We start from the raw sequence: 8,864 nt of genomic DNA on the forward strand, positions 1-8,864 counted from the left end.
GGAATAGCTTCGAAAGAAACATGGTAAGTTCAGATTTTGGAGCTGCTGTGTTCAAGGACCTGTGAAACATCCAGTTAGAGATATCAAGAAGAAGTGGACATAAAATTATGAGAAACACAAGAGAAACCAACAGGGAAACAGAAATTTAGGGATCATGGGCTTATTCAGGAAAAGTGGAATCTTGATAAAAATTAGAGTAATAAAGAGCTTCTTTGTATCATAATATAGATCATAGGGGAGAAAGAACAATATTAGACATTCTCTAAAAAAGTGATGGGATGCCTGGGTGGCTCAGCAGTTGAGTGTCTGCCTTCGGCTCAGGGCGTGATCCCGGGATCCAGGATCGAGTCCCGCATCAGGCTCCCTGCATGGAGCCTGCTTCTCCCTCTGCCTGTGTCTTTGCCTCTCTCTCTCTGTGTGTTGTGTCTCTCATGAATAAATAAATAAAAATCTTTAAAATAAGTGATAAAAGAAGGGAGTTTTTATACATTGCCATAAATTTATTGTTGTTTTTTTGTAGTAACAGGTTTTGGCCTTTTGCTACCTATTGTTGGCTTCGTTTTAATGATAATTACTGTGTGTTTTGCATTGTACTAATACTAGCAAGTATGAGACTTTCTCCATTACTCTGGAGATCAGCAATACAGAAATTATTAGAAAATTGTCAGAGATATTCTTAAACTTTTTAACATAGGTAATCAGTGAAATAGCTATTTAATGGAATTTTTTAAATTTAATGCATAACCATGTAAGTCCCTCTATTAAAGAAATTGTACCCATTTGTGAATATGGTCAATGGACACATGTATGGGTTAATCCTTTAAAAATCAGAACCAGGGGCACCTGGGTGGCTCAGTTGGTTTAATGTCCAATTCTGGATTTTGGCTCAGGTCATGCATGATCTCAGGGTCATGAGATGAATCCCTGCATGGATTCCCTGCTCAGCAGAGGGTCTGCCTCTCTCCTTCCTCTCCCTCCCCCTGCTGTCTCTCAAATAATAAGTAGATAAATCTTTAAAAAATAAAAATCAGAACCAATAATTGGGATAGATTCTATGCTTTCTTCATATTATGAAGTGTTTGGTGTAGTCATATTCTATTTTTGGAATGACAGCTTGTACAAATTTTAAGAAAATTGGAAGATCCATAGAAACACCAAGTTCTCCCCCTCCTTCTGTAACAGTCTTAATGATTTTCTTTATCACCTGGCATGCCTGTATGAACACAGAGGAGGTGATAGGAGACAAGGGTGATTTTCAAGGTCACTGTTTTCTTCACACGATCTTGACTGATGTCTTCATATGTTCAACTGGTAAAGGTTGCCTTTGCTCATCATAGCTGAACAACCATAGTCGTGGTGTCTGGTAATATTTATAATAAGTGATATAAAGATCATAAGTTCTGGTTTGGAAAATAGCATCCTCACCACCAGCATTAGTTTCAGTTTTATAAGCTTCTACTATTTTCCTTGTGTCTAGGGTAGCTTCATCTGTTCCCAACAATCCACTCTGTTCATATACTTCCATATCTGCAACTTCTCCTTCCTCTTCCTCTTCCTCCTCCTCACATACTACTATGCAATCTTGAAGTTTTATATTGTCCTTGCTTTCTAATTTAACATCCTTAAGTGCTTCAGTTATTCCTGCAATACCTGTGTTATGATAAGTATCTACCCAACCCTCATCACCATCATCTTCCTCAATGGTAGTTTCCAATTCATCTGAATATTCCATTTGTGTGCACCGCTTGTAGCAAGGCACGTTTTTGGTGACCAAAAGTTGTTTGCCTGTTGGTAAGTATGCCTTTACTTTCAATTCTTCCCCTGTTGCCATGTGGACAGTAGTAGACTAAGTGATCTTCAGCTGCCACAAACTCTCCTGGGGTGATAACACCTGTTTCCTCAAACTTTGATACCTTGAGGACCGGGATCAGGTACTCAGCCACTTCCAGTACCTTTCTGAAATAATCATTTAGAAAAGTCAGAGAAGTGTCAGATCTAGATGTACATACACACACATATATAAAACATGTATCTCTATATATGTATATATATACACATTTATATCACTAAAATAATATGTTATCATTTTATAGATACTGATAATGAAGTTCAGAGAGGTTAAATGATGTCACATAGTTAAATGGCTGAAAGAAGATTTGAAATCTCCACAGAGTTCTTTCTACTCTACTGCTCTGAATTGTCATAGTCAATATTAACAAGTCCCCATGCCCTTTACTAAGCACTTTCATCCTTATTACATCTCTATGAGACTAACAGATCCACACCACAGGGGGAGCAGTATATAAAGTGGAGTCTTCTGATTCCTACTTGTATCCCACACTCTAGGGTTATCCTGAGTTCATGTGGAGCTAACCTAGAAGTCACACTGAAATTCTGCATGATAGTTGTGGATTTGATGAGTAAGGGAGTGCCATTCACAAGGTGCATTTTAATGACAACAGAAACACAATCAGTAGGATCTGGGCCAAAATAATTAGTATGGAATACATCAGAATGGCAGCCTTCTAAGGGCTCAACTGTTTGAGGTTATGTGACTAAATGAAACTCATCTCATTTCTTCCCTGGGCTTGAATTTTAAGAGCACAAGGAATGAGAGTGTTCATTGAGAGTATGATTTAAGGTACCTACAGGAAGAGAAGGGAGACCAGAGAAAGAGGGAACAAACAATATTAAAGTTTCAGGAAGTCTGAAATGTAAGAACATAGGTCAAATGAGAGAATAATAATATAATATTGATCATGATGATGATGACAGGAAAAAAAGAGGAGGATCCAGTGCATTCATAGATATGTTTTTGTTTTAAATTGTCTGCTCATTTTTGACCTAGGATTTTCCTTCTGGTAGTTAAGATGCACTTAAAGTTTTAGCCTTTGGTTTCTACAATGTACATAGTTGGCCCCATGTGACTGTGGGCGTTAGACTCACTATGATGAGAACAGGGCCACAGTACCCCTCATAGTCTATTCCCCTAAGGAAAGCAGGTCTGGCTGTCTTCCACTGGAAAACATATCCCTCACAGAATGAGTTCATTTTAGCTGTCAGCTATGGAGTATCTAAGAATCTCTGTATGCATGCAACATTGCCAGCAAGATGCCCACCCACCTCCACTGGGGATTTTAATCCCCAGTGGGGGAAAAAGGCTGCTTCCAAGTGAGTGAAGCAGCTGTCGTTTTACACAGAAATGTCAAAAGCACAAGGAAATTTTTCATCACCAATTGGCGGTGTCATGGCCAGTGAAATACTTTGTGGTTTTTGTGTGGCTTGGGGAGAAGCAACTGGCTTTGTGAGGTTTAAGTCATAGGTATAAACTATCTGGAAAATAAACCCTTGGTTTGAATTCATTTCATAGCTGATGATGGAAGTTGAATCTGAGATGTGGCAGGTGGGATTAATCACACCACACATCTTCAAGATGGTAAAATTATTTTGTTATCTTTTAAATTTTTTTGTTATCTTTTAGATACATTTTTCTTAGTAGTTAAATGAGTACGAATATGTTAAATGAATATAAGAATGTGTAGAATTTTATCATATGTTTCTATTATCTAAAATAGTGCCATTTTTCAAAGTAAGTCTCTAAATATAAAAACATTAAGTTTGCCAAATGCAAAGAAATATAAACTATATGCCACTATGTTTATATTAACGTTCCATTTATTCAAATGTTTATTTCCCCACCCACCTGTAACCTATTCTTTCATTTCTGCATCCACCCATCATCTAATAGTTATTGATTAAGCCTGTCTATAACTGATGTACTCTGTTAGACATGGCAGGACACTGAAAGCAAAATTACTCCTATTTCCTGTCTTGTAAAAGATTCAAATTATTTGACAATTCATTTGTGACATGAAGTGAGCTACCCTACCATTGCGCAGTCATCTTTAAACAATAAGGAAAATGAAACAAATGCTGTCTTCCACCCAGCCCAGCAAGACACATCCAAACCTTGACATGGATGCAGGGCCAACCTTTAAGGCTCTTATAAGACAAGCTGTTTATGCACTTGATAAATGACAATAAAATGTATATGAGCTTACAGTATATAAAGACTTTAAGTTAGCTGTGATTTAGATTGTGAGAAAATAGATGAGTGTTCAATATAAAACAATAAAAACTAACATAACATATGATGTCTTTATGAACCACACTGTAAAGATCTCTGGAGTTTGCCTTGATCTGCCTGCTCATGTGACTGAAGTAACAAGGTAACTCCTAGTTGTCTTGGTCCATTTGGGCTGCTGTAACAGAAATACCATAGACTGGGAGGCTCAAACAACAAACATTTATTTCTCACAGTTCTGGAGGCTGGGAAGTTCCAGATCAAGGTGCCTGCAAATTCAATATCTGGTAAGAGTCCCCTTCCTGGTTTACAAATGCCTATCTTTTTAATGTGACCTCACATAGTGGAATGGATGAGCGAGCTCTTCAGAGCCTCTTCTATTTAGCCACTAATCTCTTTAATGAGGACTCTCTCCTCATAACCTAATCATTTCCCTAAGGCTTCATTGCTTAATACGATTACCCGGGGGTTAATTTTCAATTTTGAATTTGGGAGATATTCAATATATAGTAGTAGCTAACATATGTCATGTAGTAAGTTATTAAAAACTGTTCTTGAAATTGTACCTGGAGTTGGGATATTTTGAGATGGAAGCTTCGTCATTGATGATCTACTTTAACACTCCATTTTGCAGATAAGGAAACAGAGGCCAAATAGATCATCTAACTGGCTGAGAGAAGACTCCCCACCCAGATTTTCAAACTCCAAGTCAGACCTCTTTGCTCTCTGTCTCTTCCAAAGTTTTTATGCAGGATGTTTTACTGCCAACACCCAAAATAGGACCAATTTTGGCCTAAGTTGAGGCAGGATCTTGTTTTAAAAGTTGTCCTTCGACATTTTTTTTCCTTTCTCTACCTTCCTCAGTCCCCTTTCCGGGTTTGTTTTTTGTTTCCCAAGTCTTGTTTCCCAAATGGGATGTCTAGTACCCTCATATCAATTTGCATTACAAATGTTCTCTTACCTCCCATTTAATTCTTTCTCATCAACATGGTTTTTTAACCCAAGTAAAAGTTCTGATAGGATTCACAGGTTACCTTGGGATAAAACAACAGAAAGGTTTGGCTAATGGGAGATTGAATCTTGGGTTTGTCTTATTCTGTCAATTATAGGTATAAAATGGCCACATATTTTATTTAGTCTGTCACAGGCCTTGAACTCAGCATGTGTGTCACGAACACCAATGCTGGCACATCAGATTTGCCAGAGTTCTAGGGAAAAGCTTTCATTCAATTTCATACATTACCAAAAGCACTGACCCCTGGGTCACATAAACTCACGTTCTTGACACTGAGGACAGACAGACACAAAGGTCTAGGCTCATCTGCCTCTCTCCTTTTGCTCTTTCACCACCCAGCCATGGTTCTGGCACTCCCAAGTATGCATGGTCTGCTTTTCTGTGTACCCCATCCAATGACCAGAACCAACAGGAAGTTATTTTCCCAAATTATTACTCACAAAGATGCTGCAAGATCTTCCCATATAATACAACCTCTATTTTTCTTCCTTTAAAAAAAAAAGGTGGGGCTTTTAATAGTGCTTTTCATCCCCCCCCCCCGTATTCTTAATTATATTAAAGACTCATATTCCTTCCCTGAGTATTCATTTAGAAAGAAGGTTTTGTAATAGTCACATTTAATTTATCAGGGTGCAATAATTTGTGTTTCCCAATCATCTTGCCGACTTTGGTTCATTATACTATTGTTTCACATGAGTAAGTTAGCAAAGTTTGGATTGATTGACTCTAATTAACTAAAACTGGTTCCAGGCTGTGCATCTATTGTCATGGTAGCTAGCCGCAAAGCCCTAAACTGTGCAGCAATGGTGATATAAGGTAGTACTGATTTGAAAACTGTAGATAATATGTAACCTTGGACTTATCACTGTTTGGGAGATAAACTTAAAAAAAAAAAAAAAGGATGGGGAAGGAAGAGGTATTAGGACAAGTTGTAAGGGCACTTGGCAGGATAAATGAAATTTTCAGTGGGTTCACTTCTTTTATTGTTTTTCCTGTCCAGAGATAATCACAGATGTGTTGAACAAACAAATTCAAAGTCAGCAGTTGGAAGAGTAAGGATTTCATGGTTTTTGAAATTGTAAAGAAATGAAATACACTTGCTGACAAACCATCCAAGATCCATGTAAAAATTATGGGGAGACTTCCTATTTTGTAGAGGAAATCTTTTTACATGGTACTTATTGAAAAGTATGATTATTTGAAATTTATTCTTTTCTCTGCTGCTGAATTTTTATAGTCAATGATGATCTTTGAGAAAAAAACTTTTTAGACATTGGGTAACTGGAAAAATGATTGTATTTTGTAGCTTGTAAACATGAACAAATATCACCCTTACTCTCTAGTATTGGACAGAAATCAAGTTAAAGAAACTAGAGCAGTGCCATAGGTGAGATTCATCAGTTAATTTCCAGCTTTCCTGTAAAATGCTGCAGCTTCTGTCTTAAAATACTGGTTAGGATCTTCTTACATTTGATTTATGCTGCTTACTTTCTCAGTTCCATATTCTTCATTTTAAAAGCTCCGGGGGTCCCCTGTTTTCCATGACACCCTTATCAGCCTTCCTCCTTCAATCATCCATTTATCGCCAAGTTCAACAGAACAATCTTTATGTGCAGCCAGATAGATGAAGTGAAAGTTTAACTCATGTGCTCAGAACCTTGCTTGAGAAGTTTTCTCTCAGAGTGGAGAAAATACTGGAAGCATTTCCAGTTTATCCAGCTGCTTCCTTCATTTGCACAAAGTCAGTTGGGAAACTGAGGATAGGCTGCTTTTATGTCAGTGCCTTCTTCAATTGATTGAGTTTTTAAATGTTTTGTGGCCATTTTGGCCATGTGAGAAAGGACAAACTTCCAAATGTCACAGTGAAAAGAGTGTTCATTAGGGTTTCCAGAGAAACAGAACCCCATAGGGTGTGTGTGTGTGTGTGTGTGTGTGTGTGTGTGTGTGTGTGTGTTTAGAGAGAGAGAGAGATTCTAAGGAATTGGCTTAGGTGATTATGGAGGTTGCAAAGTTTAAAATAAGCAGAGTGGGTCATTCAGCTGGAGAACTAGGAAAAGTAGTTGTTATAGTTTACGTCCAAAGACTTCTGCTATAGAATTCTCTCTTGCTTGGGGGAGGTCAGTCTTGTTCTCATCAGATCTTCAACTGATTGATTGAGAGGCCCATGCACACTATGGAGGGTAATCTGCTTTACTCAAAATCCACCAAACTTAAATCTCATCCAAAAATACTCTCACAGAAACATCCAGAATAATGTTTGGCCAAATATCTGCAAATGGTGGCCCAGCTAAGTTGACCCACATACATCATGGAGCCCAAGGCAGAGAATAAAAAGATGGGGAAGGAGAATGACACTTTATTTTGAAAAGAGAAACAAGAAAGCATAAGGCTACTAATTCCTCCCAGATTTGGAAGTATTTCAAATGATCATCACACAAGCATGGTACATATAACACATGCCTGGGTTTCTTCTTGAATGGCTCAGTAACAAGATGTCCTCACACCATTTTCTTCTTAAGTGCAGGTAGGGGTCATAGTAGTTCTGAAGCAGTGGACGCCACAGGAAATATGATGAAATGACAGTAAAGGCCCTGCCCAGTCTCCTTGCTCTACTGCCCTCTAACGGGTGAGCAGGTGGCTGCACACATTTATCCCAGAGAATTTCTGCCCTGCCCTTTCTAGAATTCAAAACAGTAGTCCAAGAGGTCTCTGCCATGTTTACAATTTTCTGCCTCTTGAGCACCACTTACAAGTGACTCACTTCTTACTGAATAGAAAGCACGTATAATATCTCTTGCAGGTAAAATAATTTGTCTTAACATCTTCGATAATCAAACAATAATCATTCTTAAAGTCCTTAGTAGGTGCCTGGTGCCAAGGAAAATGCAAAGGAAGAATCAAACACAGTCTTTACCTGTAAGAGTTTGTAATTCTTTTCAGGGGAGGAAAGCAAGTCTAATACATAGAAAATAAAGAGAATATAAGTTGTTAGTGAGAGCCCCCTCTCACTAACAAAGCCGATTTCTTCAGACAAGAAATTCTGTCAATGTTCATAGATGGTGGACATAAATATGAAATGGAATGGCCACCTTTCTATATGTGTTGCTATATTTGAATATATGCTGCCAAAATTGAGGGATATTCTTTAGACTGATTAAGAATTAGCTCATTCTTGGGGCATCTGGGTGACTTAGTCAGTTGAGCACTCAACTCTTGGTTTTGGCTCAGGTCATGATCTCAGGGTCCTGAGTTCAAGCCCCACATCAGGCTCCATGCTCAGCAGGGAGTTTGCTCATCCCTCTTCCTCCCCTTCTGCTCCTGTCCTCTCATTCTCTCTCAAATAAATAAATAAAATATTTTTAAAAATTAGCTCATTCTTATTCAAATCACTCCAGTTTCTCTCAATGACTATATGTTTTCCTAATGTCTTTTTTCAGTTTATTCAGTTTAGTAGTCAAATTTATAAAAAGTATACAGAAACATCTAAGGATGGGTTTTTGATAAAAGGAGGTTATTTGGAGATCTTGTCTGTAAAATGGAGTACATTTCTGTACTTGTAAACTCTTAGTTTACCTTCTGAAATATCATTCCATTTTTTTCCCCAAAGATCATAACTATCATTACTTAGGTGAATCTCTAGTGTCAGTTTTATCAGTATTCTCCTCAGGCTTTTACTCACAGAAAAAAATAGACTATGCTTGGAAATTATATTGTATAAACTCTGCCTTTCTAATAATTTCCGGAAATCTGAAACTGTTCTGGGTC

General features: G+C 37.8%; 1 pseudogene; it reads right to left on the minus strand.

The window, feature by feature from the left end:
* Positions 1 to 504: 504 nt before the first annotated feature.
* On the minus strand, positions 505 to 3,426 carry LOC144315358 (ubiquitin-like-conjugating enzyme ATG3 pseudogene; annotated as a pseudogene).
* Positions 3,427 to 8,864: the final 5,438 nt, after the last annotated feature.

Source organism: Canis aureus, chromosome 6 (assembly GCF_053574225.1).
Source record: "Canis aureus isolate CA01 chromosome 6, VMU_Caureus_v.1.0, whole genome shotgun sequence".
NCBI classification, from domain to species: domain Eukaryota; kingdom Metazoa; phylum Chordata; class Mammalia; order Carnivora; family Canidae; genus Canis; species Canis aureus.